Source organism: Lemur catta, chromosome 18 (genome assembly GCF_020740605.2).
Source record: "Lemur catta isolate mLemCat1 chromosome 18, mLemCat1.pri, whole genome shotgun sequence".
Classification (NCBI taxonomy): Eukaryota; Metazoa; Chordata; class Mammalia; order Primates; family Lemuridae; genus Lemur; species Lemur catta.
Window position 1 is genome coordinate 13,274,782 of NC_059145.1, and position 19,169 is coordinate 13,293,950.

At 48.6% G+C, this 19,169-nt stretch overlaps 1 protein-coding gene across 3 annotated transcripts in view; it reads right to left on the reverse strand.

Moving 5' to 3' along the window:
• The window catches only part of ITPR1 (inositol 1,4,5-trisphosphate receptor type 1), a 321,821-nt gene that overhangs the window by 86,335 nt on the left and 216,317 nt on the right, over positions 1-19,169 (reverse strand). The gene's annotated exons all lie outside the window — the stretch shown is intronic.

Consider the following 19,169-nt stretch of genomic DNA (forward strand, 5'->3'; position numbering starts at 1 on the left):
GAAACCACCAAGAGATGCGTCCTGCACATCAGCACAGCTCCCTCCTGTGACGAGGGTCCAGGACTGAGGACCCAGTGGTGACTTGGGTGCTGTTCCTTCCCTCGGGGGTCAATCTGTGTCATGGGGAAAGGAGACTGAAGCAGGAGTTGCACTTTGGGAAAAACCTTCCAGATCTTAGTGTGTACCTGAGGGATGATGAATCAACACTGACTGACGTTTCCTGCCCTCAACACTCCAAGGTTCCCAGGGAACTCAGTATGTGATTTATACTCATGCCAAACATAATCCTTGGCCCACCCATTTTCTGTGCAGTCCCAGGGCTCAGAGGAAGAGCTCTGTATCTTGCATCTTTAGCAAGGTAGAAACGTATGAATTAGGGGTGAGCTAGGACGTGGGTCGGTTTGGACAGGTTATTTAATGACTTCAGTTTCCTCATCTGCAAGGGGAAGGAAGAGGGTAAGAACCATCTGAGAGGCCTGTTGGGTGGAGTAAGGGAAGGAACACAGGTAAGAGCCCACACGGCAGCTGGCAGGTATTCCGTATCAGCCACGTCCTCCTCCCTGCTCTCCCAGCACCTAACAAGTCCACTCGACCATAAAATCTGAAGAAAAATCAATATGCCCTCGACTGCCAGGGGCAAGGATACCAGCTCGCAAGTAGCAAAACACCAAGCAAAGCGAGTATGTCCCCGGTGGAGGACCTGCCGTCACCCCCGTCCCTCTGCTCAACTCCACTCACTCTTGGGCACAGCCAGAGCCCAGCCTGCAGTGGTTGCCCTCCGGAACGTTCCTGTCTCGCAACCCCGCAGGCCCATGTGGCTGCGTGCTGGCCGCCAGGGAACTTCCACAGGGCCGCAGAGCGCGTCCCTGGCAGCAGAGGGCGAGGGGCACAGATGGCCCGGCGGACGGAGAGGGGCAGGGTGAAACTACACAGCGCTCATCTGCGTAAGCGCCGCTTTGTGTATTGTGGCTTTGGCAGCAGCGCGCGTATCCAAGCAGGTGACAGACCTGAGCCAACCTGGTGCCCTTTAGAAGCACTGGCTGGCTAGGGGTTGGCAGGGACCTCGGAGGTCACCTCCTCCAGCCTCCCACCTGACGACAAGCGCGGTGCCCTGGTGGGGCAGACACTTCATGCTGCTCTGCCACCCCCCAACAGCTTTGCGCCCACCACGCTGGCCCCTTTCCCTCAGCTGCTGCCACCTGCCAGGCCCACGCCCGCCGTTTCTAGAAGGCTCGTGCCCTCTGCTGCTCTTCACAGGGCCGCTTCTCTGCTCAGCTGTTAGGTCCCAGCTTGAATGGCACCTCCCTGGATAAGCCCTCCCAGACCCCCCTCAGTAGGCCCTGTCTGCTTCTCAAATCACACTTCCCGGCTGTGACTTGGCCGGCTGTTCACTGGTTTCCTGGCTACCTCTCCCTTGAGACTGTAAGCTCCTGGAAGGCAGGGCCCAGGCTAACCTCTTCTCCAACTGTATCACGGCCACCTTGCCCAGCGCCTGGCACCCAGTAAAGTGTTCAATAAACATTGACTATATTAAGCAGGGTGCAGTGGTGCATGCCAGTCGTCCCAGCAGGCAGGGGCATCGCTCGAGCAGCTGAAGTTTGACACAATGACCACAAGATCCCTGCACGTGAAAGCTCAAAGTCCTGCTCAGTGGGAAAAGGCAGCATGTCGCAAACCAGCCGAAGGTGGCTGATGTGGCGGTGTTACCTCTCAGAGGCTTATCAGGTTTTTGCACATAACTTGTGATGGGCTCAGCCTGGCTGGGCATCCTTAGTCCACCTAGTTAACTGTTAACTACTCAGGCCGCACTGACACAGCGGCTGGCATTGCTAACTACAGCGCAGGAGGGGCAACCATTTGTGGGCCTTCGGTCTCGGAACCTGGCTCCCTCCCCAGACTTGATAGCTACAAGCTCTGGGCTGAACAGTTTGTGGGCTTGTGTTGCAAGGAGGCTAATAAAAACACATTTCTCAAACACCGTATGGTGAGGGCAACTGAAATATATCCTCCCCAAAGAGCAATATTTTTTTTAAGTCCTGACTTCAAAGGGAAACAAGAGGCATAAAGACTTCAGACAGCTGTGCCCTTCAGTGTCTGGGCTGTCTTGGCGAAAAGTTTAAAACCTAGGCATAAGAAAGTGGTAGAAACTTCGAGAGAGAATCTGAGGGTTTCAAAAAGGAAGGTAGAGGACCTCAGGAAGTGTAAGTGGGCATAGATTTCTCTGTGAAAGGAGGGTCCAGGCAGAAGAACCAGAGCCGGCTGTGAATATCGAGTCAGTCCTCAGAAGCGAGGGCTCCAGGTTTGTGCGTGCGGCACCTTTAACGTCCTGCATCAGGAATTAAGCTGCTGGCAACTTTCTAATGAGAAAATAGTCTCAGCCACGCAGTTGACTCTGCTGGAAGATTTCCAAAAGGAAAGTCCCTCTGGTTACTCAGAGAGAAAAAAAATAAAATAAAATTACCTACTTGGTCTGGAATCCGGGGATATTTTATGCAGATGTCTCCAATAAGGGGAAGTCAGCTTGCCTTTGATTATTCAAACAGGCTACTGCTATTAAGGATTGCACAACTCTTGGGCAAGGCAGGGGTGGGCTTGGCTTTTTAAAAATTTTTTCAGCCTCTCCTCATGGAACTGCTTTTTTTTTTTTTTTTTTTTTCCCCCTAAGAACTTTTCATTCTAACCTCCCTAACTCGCGTCTTCTGCTCCGGTGGGAATGTGACACACAACACAGAGTCATCCCAGGAGCCTCTGTGGCCACGGTCAGCCCAGCCCGGGTACAGGTGGCCCTGGGCAGCCACAGGGTTTTCAGAGCTGCACATTTGGCTTCCCTGCTGAGCATGTGATGGAGCAGCCAAGCTTTCAAAAAGGCAGGCTGAGTGATTTCAACCTGCAACCTTCAGGTAACAGGAGTTGCCCAAGCTCCAGGAATTATTGTGGGGCAAACCCATTCTCTTGTTCTCATGTGGTTCTATTTTACAATGTGCTAGAGAAGTAGCAGACATCACTCCACCCAGGGCAAGAGCACAAAGAGAATGTGTGGAAATACAAACAGCCCTTCTCCTCCGAGGGCAAGAGCACAAAGAGAATGTGTGGAAATACAAACAGCCCTTCTCCTCCGGGCCGTACCGACTGCCCAGCTAGCAACACAATCCACCTCGTTTTAGAGCAATCCAAATTCCTTGCTTGGGAAAGAGAGCTTCTATCAGGTGAGATGGCAGAATTCTAGGCTTGGTCCCTCTAATGGAGGGGCTGGTAATAAAAAAAAAATCACAGGAAAAGAAATAGAGGAATGTGGAAAAAATACAGCTTAGGAAAAAAACTCTTCTGATGTCCCGGAGCCATGCCACGGGGGAGCTCTTCGGAAGGAGAGGAAAAATATGCTGTTTCCGGAGACAGCATCAAGAATCATGAGTAGGTGTGAGAAACACGGAAGTTTACAGATTAAAAAAAAAAAGAAGAAGAAGAAAGAGAGAAAGAAAGCAAAGAAAAGGAGGAGGAAAAAGGAAAGAATCAGGGAAGGGGGGAGTGAGATCTCTGAGAGACAGGGGAATTAAAAAACACCATGGCAACCACTCAGTCCACCTACCCTGGCCGCCCACCCACAGCCAGATTCTTTACTGACGCATTTGAGAACAAGCTGGTTCCTACCAGCTCAGGAAGGTGAGCAAACCCAGAGAGCTCATTAAATCCCTTCTCAGCGACTCTTGTCTGCCTGCAGATAGTGAGCAAGGAGGATATAAATAGAAGTTATATAACATCTCTTTGTTGATTCCTGTGTGCTTACCAAAAAAATGCAGCCTGACCTTGTTTTTCTTTAGAGTTTGCCTCGGCCTGCCGGTGGAGGGCTTTCATCCAGACAGGAATCATCTTAAAGTTTAAAAAGCAGGATATAGATCTCCAAGTTAAGGGTACTCAGGATGGCCCGTCCAAGTTCGGAACCCTCAGGGTCAAGTCCTCCTCAGGTACAAAAAAAAATATATATATATATATATCCGCTAGCTATTTAAAAAATCAGGTAAGGAATCTAGTGGCTTCCTCTCAGAACATTTCCTGATGAAAATTAAGGAGTAAATTTAACACCCAAGAGGAAAGAATCATTAAAATGGCATCTTGGGTTTTCTAAAAACCCAAGACTATATATATATTTAAAGCTGACAGTTTCTAAATACCCTCTAGGCATAATCAGTTGTCTTTTTCTTCCTTAATAGGCAAGACATAAGAGTCCAGTGGATGAAAAAGGCATCCTCCTTAAAGACGCTGAGATCAACGAGTGCTACATAGGAAAACACAAATCAGCTGCCCTGAAATGCAGCCCAACACGGCCAGACCCTCTAGCACCTGTTGAGGCTCATGAACAGACTCTTGTGTCAGTGTCTTCGTCAGAAGGTAGTTTAAAAGGAGTGCGTGTCTATGGGATATAGTGCTGAGCCCCGTGATTCTGATTTCTTGTCTAACCTGTTGATGCCACTAAACCCTTTTAAAAACTGTTACCACGGGAACTTTTCCCTAGCAAGCATTCTTCGAGAAACGCTACAGGTGCTGATGAATTCAACACCCTTGGTCTCAGTAAGATTTTCCTGAGTCTTAGAATGTGTGGCTTTAACTGAGAGGACTTTCAAACCTACAATGCAAAAGTCTGAAATGCAAATGTCTTCAAGGGTCAGGCAGTTAGGTGTTAGTCAAATGGGGCAGGAGGTGTAGGGATGTGAAGACCTGAGAGTATACAGAGGCCCTACTTAAGAATTGAAAAAGTTCTTTCCTTTTTTCCCCAAAGCCCTCTTAAATTCAGAAGGAATTCAGAAAGTTCTATACGCAATGTTTTCAATGCATACTGTACCGGCTACACTAAATACCCCATAGAGCTCTGGCCGGCTCACAGGGTTACCATAGCAAGAGATGCTGTGACTGTCATTGCTACTATGAGATTTCCTTTCTCATCAGAGCTTGTAGGTGGTCACACACAATAAGGCATAATCCAGGCAAGAAATTGGGTATCGAACACGAGCAATTAAAAAGATGCTCATGTATTAGCCATTTGCCATTACAGTATTAAAAGTATCTAGATGACTCATAAAATGACCAGAACAAGAGTTTGTTGTTTTGTTTTTAAGAAGATAAAGAACCACCTATTAGCATTCAAGGTTACCTAAACACAACCCCTCTTCTGACGAGTGAGGAACCAGAGCTGGAGTCTGAGTTGTTGCTGAGAGGGGACAAGGAGTCCACACCCCCTGCCCATCGCCTGGTGCTAAGTCATGTCACCGAAGCACATCAGCCCATCTGTCAGCCAGGCCCAGTAGCCTCCTGCCTTCTCCTCTTCTAAAATCCCCGCAGAGCAAAACAACTTCTACCTTCTACAGTGTGAACAGCGAGGATCTTGTAGGAACCAACACAGCTTCATGTCCCGATGCGGCAATGTTGCCAGGTAACAAATGTAGAAATATACTCCGAAAACTGTATGTGACAATATACAACCTCCGCTCTGCAGCTGATAACCGAGGGAGTGTTAAAACATCGTGTTCTCTTAACACTTGGGCTTTTGGTGTGAAAATAAAATTAAATGGGATACTTCCTCTTGTAAATATAAGACAGGCATACAACTTACACAAGCATCCACTAATTGGAAGTAGTAGAGGGGTTTGCAACAGCGATCCGCAGTGCATCCTAGCTTTCACTCTCCCCCACAAGATGAATTCCAGAAAACCCAAAGAAAGAGAGTAACTGAGCAAGAGCTTTCCTTCTGTCAGGGACAAGTTCACCTCTGACTCCTTTGAGGAAGCTACTCACAAGGACATCAGGAAAGCTCATACACTGTTATAAAACTGAATGTGCTTCCACTGTGTGGGTTCATGAGTCTACCTTTAAACTCATTGGATAACCAAGCAGTGACCACTTGCTTCTCAGATCAAATAACCAGTGCAGCCTACGCCCACCCCCAAGGAGAACAAGACAGGCACTAAAGAGGACACAGAGTACTGAAGAGCTCCCTCACTTTGGACCCCAGCAACTTAAGGCCTGTCTAGCACGGTTGAAAGCTGAGAGATTTTTGAGGGCCTTGTGTTCAAATCCCAGCTCTGCCAAGTGGGTGACTTTGGGTATGACACGTAGCTCTTTTTGAGACTCAGTTTCCTCATCTGTAATTGGGGCTATCCCACATAGTCCAGATAAAGTACCTTTAACAGCATCACATACAGTGATGGGCATTTTATAAAGACAAGTCCCCTCCTTCCTTTTCCTTCCCCTAAACACGAATATTCTTCAACCAGCAAAGAATGGGGAGAATCTGGTCCATGCAGCATCTTTTAGTGAAACAGGCAAAAGCTGAGATCTAGTAAGTCTCACGCTGTGCTAAAGAACATGCTTCTTTAGATGCAAATACAGAAACAACAAAAATTGTTAATAACTTTTCACGAGAACCCTAATTCAATGAGGGTTCCTCAATCTCCACGGTGAGGAAGTTGTGCAAAACAGTCTCCTTGTCATGAACTTTCACAGACCTGGGAACCTGGAACTTGCTGGAAGTGAAGTTCCACGTAGGGCAGGCACATGTATAATTTTTATCTGGTAAACGAGACGCTCAGCCTGAAAGGAAAAGTCTTTCATGGTTTCCTCCTCCAGCATTAACGGGCCAAATTTATAAACAAAGCAAATACTGCAACCGCCCAAGCTGTCTCTGGTGTATCAGGAGGGCAGAGAGCCTCCCACAAAGAGCCTCCCACAAAGACAACAACAGAAAGTGAAGCCGCAGATTCCAATTTGCCCGGCCAGCCGACAGGAGCAGGGTCTTTGCGGGGGGCCATGTCTGTGCTCGGGAAATCGGCGGAGGCTTCTCACGTAAGGAGGCAGCACTGCAGAGAGGCGAAGAACTCAGGCTCTGGCAGGAGACAAACCCTGACACAACCACCAGCCAGCTCTGTGACCCTGAGCGAGGAACCTGACCCCTCGGGTCCTCTGTTTCCTCATTAGCAAAAGGGGTCCCCGCAGCACCTACCACACAGCGGCCTAGCCTGGCTCCTGGCGCGGAAGCCCTGTTACTAACACTACTGTCTGCGTTGCTTCTCGGCCTTTTGGCTAAGACCAAGTGTACTGCTCCTACCTACAGTTATTACTAAGAAGAAAAAAGGGAGAACATAAACCCATTAAGCGTCGCTGGCATCACAAGGCTATTTCTCCAAAATGACATTATGTATTTCCCTTGGGTTCAGGTCAACTTAACTCCCTTCCACCCCTAAAGAAGTTCCCCTTTAAAATGGTAATAACCATTAACAACACAATTTCATGTTTCACATTCTCATGTTTATAATCAGAAACGGTGAGAAAGCTCAAGTAACGTGGTGGGTCAGAACTTCTACTCCTTCAGTGAACACTCACCGAGCACCCACCACAGTCCACGTGCTGGGGGGGCAGACGGAGGCTTGACCCTGGAAGAAACTAGTTTTGGGCGAGTGAGAGAAAAGCTAAACTACCACAAAGTAGCTAGAGCTGCTATTTACAAGCAGTTACCACGTGTTAAGCACCACGCTGAGCTGAGCGCTCTCCGCGCACGACCTCAGTGCTTTCCCTAACAGGGCAGGATCACCCACACTGACTCCTCGAGTACCCGCTGAGCAGCCTTCAGCCGGCACATGTGGCGACGTCTCTAGGGGACTCAGAGGTGAAGGCAGACTTGGTCTCTGACCCTCCGGGTCTTACAGTCAAGCCCCAGTTCAAGTGGGACCATTGCGATAAGCAAAGACAGCACAGCCCAGAGGCGGAGACCATTGCCTCTGCCTCAGGGGATGGAGGGGAAGTTTCCAGAGCAGGAGACATTTCAGTCGGTGCTTGGGGAGCCTGCCAGGCAAAGGGAAAGAGGGCACATCCCACACGGAACAAAGGCATCTGGGCCCACGGCCCGGCCAGGGCTTGGCACACGTGAGGTGCAGCTGCAGGACAGTGAGTGTGGGGGCGGGGAGTGTAGAAACCCGGGCGGGGCAGGTCACGCAGGGTGCCCGGATGTCATCAGGGCAGCCAGGGACTCCGTCCTCCACGGAAGGCTGTTAAGACAGCGGAAGGGGCAGTCAGGTTTCTGCTGGGAACATCACTGACAGCCGTGGGGAAGAGAGAAGCACCCCGGGGCAGGGAGGCCGTGAAGTGAGTCCATCATCCTGGTGAAAGGCCATCGGGCCCAGAGCACAGGCAGCCCATGCAGAGCGCAGTGGTCTAGAGCACGAACTCCGAAGCCACAGCACCTCGTTTCAGACCCCAGCTCCTCCACCCCAGCTGGGCTGCTCCAGGCACGTCGCTGACTTCACAGGGCCGACTACCCGGCCCATTATAAGTCCCAACCGAACCTCACTGGATTCTGGCTGTTGAACCGCAGGGAGGTGCGATGGGCACGGAACTGGTTCCCGGGGGAAAGCATGAAGGAGGGGAGACTGTTGGCTGCGAGGTCTCTAGCTTGGGTGGCTGTCGGGCTCATGGAATTGAGCCCACTGACAAAGATACGGAACAGGAAAGGGCAAACGGAGCGGAGGAAGGGAGGTGACAGCGTGACGGGGGCCTGCTAGCTTAGAGCTAACACAGGTAGAGATGCCCACCTGGGATGTGAGCAGAAATCTAGAAATCAGCAGAGAGGAGAAGCCCTGGGAGTAGATTCGGTCACCCAGGCAATTTGTAGAAAAAGAGGACAAACAGGCTAAGGACAAGGCTCCACCATTTAGGTATTTTAAGTCCCACTGTGTATGCCCGAGAAGTCCCTGTGTTTACTAGCACCACCTTTGCAGGAGGCACAAACAGCACAGCATTAGGCCATGGGGAAGTGACTAACCTTGAAACGTGACGTTCTTGGGTAGGACGGTCGAGGAGGGCTCACAGATCAAAAGTCTGGAATCTCAAGTGTCTGGACCCTCAAGCCACAAGAAAATGGCTCTACCTTACTCTGCATCCCAAACCTGTGTCGAAAGGTGGTAAATTGGGGTGATGGGATACACCCAGCAGAGGCAATGAGGAAAAGAGGAGATCACCTCTAGGAAGGAAAACATCTTCTAAAAATAGCCTCGCCTTCCCCAACCAAAAATGAAAGAGAGAGAGGAAGAGGAAAGAAAAGAAAGAGAAAGAAGAGAATACTCTTTCTCTGAATTCCCATTTATTAGCTGAATAAGTGGCCAGAATATCTTGGGTCTTAAGATATTGCTCATCTGGTGAATATTTACTTAAAACCTGTAATTGCCTTACGGGGGGTGAAGAACACAGAACAAAGGGGAAACGCCATGGTTCTTTCCCTTAAGCAGCTTAATATTCAGGTAGTGAAGATTAAACAAACCCAGGGGTTGGCAAACATTTTTCTGAAGGACCAAATGGCAAACATTCTAGGCATCGAGGGCCGCATAGTCTCAGTTGCGACTACTCAACTCTGCTCTCGTAACCTAAAAGCAGCCCTGCACAATAGCAAAGGCATGAATGTGGCTGTGTTCCAATAAAAGTTTATCTACAAAAACAGGCGGCTGGCTGGATTTTGCCCAGGTGCCACCATTGACCAATCCCTGGACATATCACAAGCCCACAGAGAACATTCCAGTTTCAGCTTGGCACTTCGCAAGAGGCATTCCATACTCAGACGTCATTAAGGAAAGCCAGGAAGAGAATAGAACTCTTGCTAGAGCTGAAGGAAGAGAAAGGAATTAGGAAAATCTGGACCTCTTGTGGATACAATAGGATAAAATAAAATGATGGCTCAATTAACAACTATTTTCAAGTCTTCTCTGGGCCATAGTCAAATTTTGGAGACCAAGGAAAACAAACCTGAGGTTTCCTTCAAAGGCATCTCCTCTTAGAAGCTAATTGCTGCTTACAGGTTTTGCAGGAAGGAAGGAGATTAACATTCTACTTCCAGAGATCTTCCCCTCCTCCCTTCCCCCAAACAACCGCAGTCCTCTCACGGAAGGCCGGACGAGCAGACATACGTAACTGTCCACTTCTACTCATAGTCCTGGCTCTGCTCCTCAGGAAAGAAGAGAAATAACATCGGGTCTCTAATTCCTCTGGAAGCATGAACCAGGATGTACACATTCCCCTGGGACCCTCTCAAAGGAACTGTGCTTCTTATAACTAAACTAGAAGGAAACACAGATGAATAAGGCTGACAATTCCTGCAAGAATTTCTCACCCTGAACTGCAAAACTGAGTGCCAGGATGTCCAGGATTACCTAGTGTCCACTGTCACTTGGAGAGCTGCACCAGCGAGGGCCAGGACCAGGCTGCGGGAGCTACTGTTCTCCTTTGCAGGAGAGTTCGCTCAAGTCTGACATGCACCCAAGGATGGTAACTGCTATTAAATTTTGAGTTTCTACCTTAAGATCTGAGTGTAGACCAATAATCCTAAAGACTCTGTTCAAGGACACTCTAGTTTCCTGGGGAAGGAGAGGAAGGGAGAGGTGCTTATGTCAAAGGCATTATTAGGGAGGAAAGGAAAGACAACGGCCTGTGCTAGGGAGCACTTTAAACCGTCAGGTGACTAGATTGACCTTTTCTTTGTGCTTCATCCAGAACGTCTCTCAGTCTAAGTAACTTATACCCAAGCCAATGAAGTTTCTCAACCTTTTGGACTTTTAAAATTGCTCTCAACAGACAATCAGAGGGATTTAGGTTAACTGAGTATGAAAATAACATAAAACAGAGCATTTCCGCAGGCCCACTGGATGATAAATCCCTACACAAAAGCAAAATATCAGAAAACCGGTCATGGTGCCATGCACCTGCAGGCCCAGCTACTTGGGAGGCAGAGGCAGGAGGATCGCTTGAGCCCAGGAGTTCAAGGCTTCCGTGAGCTGTGACTGTGCCACTGCGCTCCAGCCTGCGTGACAGAGTGAGACCTCCGCTCTAAAATAAATAAATAAAAACGTTATTAATAAAAATAAGAACGACCACATCCTGAGATCTTTATGCCAGCCAGATACTGTGTGAGGACCCTCTGTGAATGTCCTATTTAGCCACCCCAGGCACCAGGTGAGGTGGGGACTGTCACCACCTGCTCTCCAGGTCAGGAACTGGGCTGGGAGATGGGGAGGACTTTGCCTGGGGTCCTGACGTGGGCACGACAGACGCAGGCCTTGCACCTGGGCCTTCCCCACTCCACAAATCAGCACCCTATGAACTTTACCCCCACTTTGTTTAATGCTCTCAACAACTCTCTAAGGAAGGGACTAGGTTTTTCTAATCTTCATTTTACAGACGAGAAAACTGAGTTCAATGTGGTCCTGAGAAAATCCAAGGCCACTCAAGGCCAGCAGGGCCACAGCCGGGAATCCAACACAAGGCGCTAGTCTGGAGGCCAAGACCCTTCGCGTGACAGGCTCCCCTTCTAGGGCGTCTCTCCCTAGATCCCCAACCTTTATGCCACCCATTCTCAAAGGAGGGCCGTGCCCAAAGGGGTGGTCCCTGTACTGTCCTTGAGCTCAGCCGGGGCAGCGACCCCAGGGAAGCCTGCTGGGGACAGGCCGGCTGCCTCCCTCTTTCTCTAACGCCAACGGCTCCCAAGCCCCCACTGGCTGGGCAGAGCTGCCCTCTGCCTCCACTGCCGGCTCTGCTCCTTTCCCACATAGATAAAACCTGAGGTTAGAAAACACCACTTTGAAGTGACTCATTTCTGACTTCCCTGCCAAAAACAACACCCATTTACGTAACTTGCTCACACACCAATCTTTTCCTCCTCCTCAGGGTGACTGCCCTGTCAACGCCAGGCTGAGCTTCCTCACCGCCTAGCCTTCCGTTTCCAGCACAGGCACATCCAGTTGCCCTTCCCGCCCTTGTCTCGGCTGACCGGGGTCTGAGGTGACCAAAGCCACGTGTTCCTCCCACACGGTGGTCCGTGGTGGCTTCTAGAATGGGCGTGACGCTTCCTATCTAATACTGGCTCTTGGGCTGATTTCTTAAGCCAATCTCAAAAATAAGCGTGGGGTGGGGGAAACGCCTCACAAACCAGGAGTCTCTCCCTCTCCCTCTCTCTCTGCTGAATTCACAGGCCGGTTTCCTGATGGAGCACTTCTCACATTTTCCATCGCGAGCTGCATACGTGCAGAAAAGAAAACCCTTTTCGGGTGTGTCCGCAGACGAGACGTTGGCATAGGAAATAGCCACAGGCAGCCATTTGATACCTAAAATTCCCTATGCTTCTGCAACCAGAAGCAACTAGCCCAAAAAAAAAAAAAAAAAAAAATTTTTTTTTTTTTTTTTTTAATATCCCTTTAATTTGCTATGAGGTTCTCTACGGTCATGTTGACACATGTATCCCCAAACATCTGTATTGGGTTAAAAATATAACCCCCCAAACTAGGTATGTTCAAAGACAGACTCTCCTGCCCGTTGTTCCAGGTAAGGACAGCCCCTGTCCTCCTGCGAGGAAGAGGAAGCGGAGGGAACTTCCCCCGGGTGCTGGTGGGAACATCTTAGGAGGAAGGAACACAGAAACTGGCAAGGACTCCAGGGACGGATATGAAAGTGCCGTGAGCCCTGCTGAGGCCTGTCTGTGCCAAAAATTAATTCATAAGCAAATGCTTATTTTATAGTTTCCCACTTGCTACAAAACATCAAGCCGAAAGGAAATATTTCTTCTGGGGGCTGGCAGGAAGAGGGTGGCACCAGAGTGGGAAGAAAGCAAGCAGGAAGTACTCGTCAAGACAAGCTTGATCCTATCGCCTGACAACGTGTCATCCATTTCTGGAGACTCCCAAGGCTGTGGTACCATCTCCTTGGTCCTATAAGCAGAGGGTTTAACATGAAGCCCGAGCTGCTCTGATAGGAACTAGGTAGGAGAAGGAGAAGTTTGGGAGGTAAGATCCATCCTCAGATGTTACCACCATCAGAGAAGCCAGGACAGGGACAGAAGGTGCCAGAGGACTTGGGGACACTATCCCTATGAGCCCATTATCCCAGACTGGGAAATAGCTTAAATTTGGTATCCAGGCATTTCAGGGCTTTAGGTGACAATGTGACAGACGACAACGTTTCAGAATAAGGGAGCAAACTCTCTCCTTAAGGGTGCGTAGCAAGCCCTGTGTGTCATTACTTTTGGATTCCCACAAATTAAATCTTCTAGGGCCTGTGCAATGAAATTCAGAATTTCCAGAGAGCTCTGGTCCCCAGTGACCTTATCCTCAAGACAGGATTGAGTTTTCACACACCATCCAAAAGGAGGAGGACACGAGTCAACACTTTTGCAAAGAAAGGACTGAGTGTCCAGGGAGAACCAAACTCCCCAGCTGTAGAGACAATGGTACCTCCCTTTTCTGCAGCTCAGGGGCATGACTGACCCGTGATAAGGGTTCAAGCAATTATAATGGGGGCTGGCAGTGAGACAGCCAGTTCCCAGAAGTCGTCCCCAGTAATTCCCTCTCTCTTTCTATACACCCCACCCAATAAGAGGTGGAGCTTTTCTCCCTTCTCTTCCAAATTGGGCTTGACTCATGACTGGCTTCGACCAACAGAATGTGATAGAAATGACATTCTAGGAATTCCAGTCCAGGCCTTAAAAGGGCTAGTAGCTTCCACTTCCTGCTTCTTGAAACAGGACTTCTCAGAACCCAGCCACAATGCTGGGTTCTGAGCCACATGGAGAACCAAGGCACTCCAGGCAACAGCCCCAGCTGAGAGCCAGCACCAAGTGTCACAGCCATCCAGTGGCCACCTTGGCTGTTCTAAGACCACTGAAACCCTGATGACTGTAGCCCCAGCCAAGACCACACAGAGCAAAAGAACCACCCAGCTGAGCCCAATCCCACAGAATCACAACTGGCATCAAAATGGCCATTGCTTTAAGCTATTAAGTTTTAAGGGGGTTAGTTACTCAGGGACAGATAACTAAAATGGCAGATGTGGGTGGGGGGACAAATGGCATGGCATATTTAGCATGGAGTGATATCTAGCTCTGTAGCTTTGAGTAAGTTACAACCTCTTGGAGCTTCTGTTTCCTCATCTCTACAACAAGGATAATGCAGGCCCAGCATACTCCACAGGGGAACTGGGAGACCCACATGAGATCTTTTGAATGAGAAGACTTCATAAACAGTGTATCACCAAGCAGAATGAAACTGGATGCTAGTCACATTTGTCTCCTCTACTGAGCTCTGCAACCATGAACCCATTCCCGACCCTCCTATGCCTCTGGTCTTTGGAGAGGACAAGCATTTACCTTGCAAGAAGGAGCCAAGTCATCTTCCTTCCTAAAGCATCTGCCATTCTTCCTCAGATCATCCTGAAGAATGAAGCCACGAAGGGCAAGGAGGAGTCTGGAGTGCCAGACTGCCCTGGTTCAAATCGTGGCTCTGCCACCTACTGCTTGTATGATTTGGGACCAGCTCCTTAACCACTCTGAGTTTTAGTTTTCTCATCCATAGAAAGGGATAATCGTGGCACCTACCTCACAGGGAGGACATTAAGATTAAATGAGATGATACATAAAAAGCCCTTAAGTGCAAGTGTCAGTTATTATCATTGTTACGTTTTTTACTTTTTAAAATTTTTAAAAATATCATACAGTAAAAATGACTTTTTTGGTGTACTGTTGTATACATTTTCACACACACGTAGATTTGTGTGACCACCACCAAAAGCAGGACACACAAGGGTGCCATCACCCAAAACACTCCCCTGTGCTATTCCTTTATAGTCAAAATCTCCCTTCACCCCTAACCCTGGCAAACGCTGATCTGTTCTGAGTCTTGTCCTTTTCAAATGTCATATAAATAGTACCTTACAGTATGTCACCTTTTGAGATTGGCTTTTTTCCCTCTGCATAATGCTTTTGAGATGCGTCCAAGTTATTACATTTATCAATATTTTATTCCTTTTTATTGCTGACTAGTATTCCACTGTTTGGCTGTACTATGGTTTATCTAATTGCCATTACTTTTAATAATTATTTTCAAGAGCCAAGGAAGACTTCAGAAATGGAACCAGCCAATCATTGATACTAGGTTCCTAAGGGTCCCTGGGAAAATATCTAACGATTGATGAAACCTCCTGATTCAAAGCTGAAAGGGACCCGGGAGTCCACTTATGCCTCACACTTCATAAACAAAGAGACAGAAGCCCAGGGGTAACTTCCCTAATCTCACACAAAACTGGATTTGAAAGCAGGTCTCATTTCTCTTCCCCACGTGAAATGTGTTCCAAATCCTGACAGGATGTGCTACTAAACATAAGAGCTCTCTGCAGCCCTATCTTTGGACAAGCCACACAGTTGTCCCTCGCTAGCCACGAAGGATTGGTTCCAGGATCCCCCAGATACCAAAATCCATGGATGCCCCAGTCCCTTACATAAAAGGGTACAGTATTTGCATAGAACCTATGCAAATCCTCCCATACACTTTATATGTGTATAAGTAACCTCTGGGTTACTTATAATACCTAATACAATGTCAATGCTATGGAAATAGTTGCTATAGTGTACTTTAAAATTTGTATTTTTATTGTTGTACTGTTTATTTTTTTTTTATTTTTTTTTTCCCCTAAGTATTTTCAATTTGAGGCTGGTTGAATCTGAGGATGTACAACTCATACATGCAGAACTTGGCAAATACAGAGATACAGTTCTGGAACCACGTAGCCCTGACTGCTTCCCTGCAATCGCCCTTTCTACCACCTGTCGTTGGGAAACGTCCTCAAGAAGCCCCCCTGACCACAGACCGATTGTGCATCCTGGGACCCCACGGATCACACCGTGCGGGAGTGACACTGATCAGCGAGCTGGGGCTGGAGCCGGCCTTGTCTTTACCGGATGACGGCATCCCAGCAGTCGTTAACAGCCGCCACTGCAGTCTCAACCCGAGTCAGACTCGCTTCCCAGCTGGTCATTTACTACTTTGAACCAGCTTCTCTACGGCAAGACGGAACTCTGAATCACTTCCCCTGGGGCTTCAGGGTTCCTGTCCTTAACTGGCCCCAGACACAACCCTAGTTCCACATCATTTTCTCCAGAGAAAGAGAAGCTCGGGGCCCAGGGGATCTCACAAGTCAGCTCTAGGCCGGAGGCAGTTTTCCTGCAAGCACGGGCCTCAGCGAGGCAGTGGGGGTTGGACGGGGAGGAGGGGAGCGAGAACGCGCACGTGACCCCCACAGCCAGGCCGGGCCCACTCACGAGACCCCTGGCTCCCCTCCGCGGCGGCTGACCTGCCGGAACTCCATCGCGCATTTCATCTGGAGCCTGAGCATATGAGTAACGAATGTGTGAAAACATGAAACTAATATTCATAATGACTTGACAAGATAAAGAACTTGAAGGAAAAACAGCTTCTGGGTGCCTTGCCGTCACCAGCAGGGGTACACCGTGAAAGACACGGCATCCCGCCAGAGCCCCAGGCTCCATCTCCCCAGCGAGCCTCGGGCCCGCCAGCCGCCGCGGGCTGAGTCGTTCCTCCCTCATCAACGCGCCTCCGCGCCTTGGCAAGACCCGCCGCCAGGCCCCCAGAGCCAGCGGGGGCCTCTGACCTTCTCTCCCACACGCCATCAGGAGCCGCTTCAGCCCACGGTCACTCAGTGTCTACGAGGCCGGCCGGGGCCCGGAGCAGGGAAGCGGGGTCTCCATTCGTGACATCCTGCCCACCCTGCCACCCTTTCGTCCTAGCAGGGTTCAGACTCTCATCTTCCCCCCATTTCTTTTCTTCTTCTACTGAGGTACAACATAGGTACACTAAGGCAGACCCATTGTAAGTGTATGGCTCACTGAGTTTTAAACAAGTACACACTGGTGTAACCACCACTTGGATGAGAGTAGAGTGTGTTGCCAGCACCCAAAGAGCTACCTTGTGTTCCTTCCAGAAAATATCCTCTCCCAAGTTATGACCTCTTTTATCAGAGATTTGTTTTGAGTTCAGGCTCTCATTAGCTCTCCCCTAAATTACTACTAGTTAACTTTTTATTAATAATCATTAGACTGCCTCCTTCTGGCCCCTGCTTTCCTCAACGTGTCTGGCCCTATACTGCCAGATTTATAGTCCTAAATTATAGCTCTGAAGCCCCCTGGAGGGCTGCACTGCGGCTGAACTGCCCCTGCAGCTCCGCACAAAGCCCAAGCCCCGACCCAGGCCCGCTGGCCTCACCTGGTCTGCAGGACCCAGTCCCTGTTCTGAGAACACAACTGCTGCCCCACGGCTCCGGGCCTTCCCTTCCACGGAGTGTGACAGACGCTCCCCACGCCCAGTTCCCACCGTTCAGACCTGCACTCATTCTTCAAAGCCCATTTCCCCCAAAGACCTTGCACAAAGTCCTCGCAGAGATGTGGGTACTTCTTCAGTGGTCACGGCTACCTCTCGGATAGCACGAAACACTGCCCTTGAGACACAGCTTCCTACGTGCATGTCTCCTTCCTAGACATCCAATTTCTTACCAACTGAGCTCCTGGCATTCTGAGATTTCTCAAATTAGTCAAGCTTTAAAAAATATTGGGGAAGGGAGGGAATGACCTGGGGGTTCTACCTTCTTATTTGGCCAATAGAAAAAAAAAAATCTATCATCCATAATCAACACCATTGCATTAAAAAGACACTGGAGCTAAAAATAAAAACTAGACAGATACAATCTCAGGATAAAATGGTCAGACAGTCCTTCAAATTAAATACATTGATTTATGAAAAATTCACCACATTGCCCTCATTTTTCACACTTGGCTATGCCCAGAGAAAATTCTCTTGGACGGAGGGGCCCCAGTGTGTGAAGTAACATGTACATAAAGTGCTCAGTAAGTATTTAGTGCAACTGATGTAGTCACCGGAAGTCACGTGGCGCGAAGGCAAGGAGCATTTCAGCACCGCTTTCGTCCCAACACATGAACCCGGACGCCACGCACACGGCAGCGGTGGGGCAACATCCCCATGACAAGAAGGACTGCAGGACCCGCTCACACCCACGGGGCAAAACCAAACAGCAGTCCCAACATGTTACAACTCGTGTACCTGTGCAATAACTGAGGCAAGCTGTGGACCTTGCCAGGTGACTAACCTGTCGTCACAAATCTCACCTGGGTGCAATGCACAGTAACAAACTTCCAAAGTGTGTGCCGGGGCCAGTGGGGATTGGAAGGCGAGAAGAAAGGGCCACCACGGTCGGCCGCGCAGGTTGTGTAAGGCACGAGGGTGCCAGCTGGAAGAGTGCGCAGGGCCTGAAATCTCACCTGTGCTGCACTTGCCAAGCCAGGTGCCCTGGCCTGGGGCACGTCGACTCACAGGAAGAAACGCCCTTTTCTAATTTGCACAAAGAACCAAGACTTCATTAATCCAGACTCTGAATTTCAATTCAAGGCCAAGAATATGTCAGATCAAATATATATATATCATGGTGAATTTTATGGTGTGTGAATTAGATCCCAACAAGCTTTTATCAAAATACGTGTGTGTACGTGTACACCCATATGCACACACACACATCTCCCAGTAAACTCTTGCTCAGAGAGCCAATAAAGAAAAAAGATTGCATGAAGGAGGTATTAGAAATATTTAAAGGAGTCATTTTAAATGCCGTTTCTACATAAAAGTTGTGTTATTTATATATCATTAAAACTGGAAGATATTTTAAAGACTTCTACAAGAATTCTGGTTTTTATTATTATTTTAAATATAAGCTTTCATACTTAGCTTCCAAAAAATCATCTACTCATCTTTGACTAAACTTTGACTAATCTTTTACTAATCCTGCCTTTTCCCTATTCATCTGTATTAGTTCAAATTGGTTTGATTTTATTGAATTTTCAGTTAAAAGGCTGAGAAATTTACGGTAAACAATAGCTACAGTGTCTATAGATATATAAATTAATTCTTCTACATAACACACACAGTCCACACCCCCTTCTGGTCATCTTGTGATGACATTCCCTACAATCTTAGATAAAAACCATAAATAAACTTCAATCATTCATTCATCAAACATTTATGGAATATCCACTATGCCCTAGATCTTGGGCCAATTTTCTTTGCACATCCTCAGCATTTTATCAGTTTTCAAATGTAACTCATGTTTTGCAACCAAGTCTGAATTATGACCAAATGATCACAGCAGGATGTCAGTAGAATTTGTTTTTCAGAACAGAATATCGTGCCCTAAGAATGAGCTGTCCCTTGCACCACCTGGGTATCTGGCTCCCAGAACAGGCTCTCCTCCTGCTCGGCAGGGATGCCACGCCAGCAGCCAGGCTGTCTTCCTAC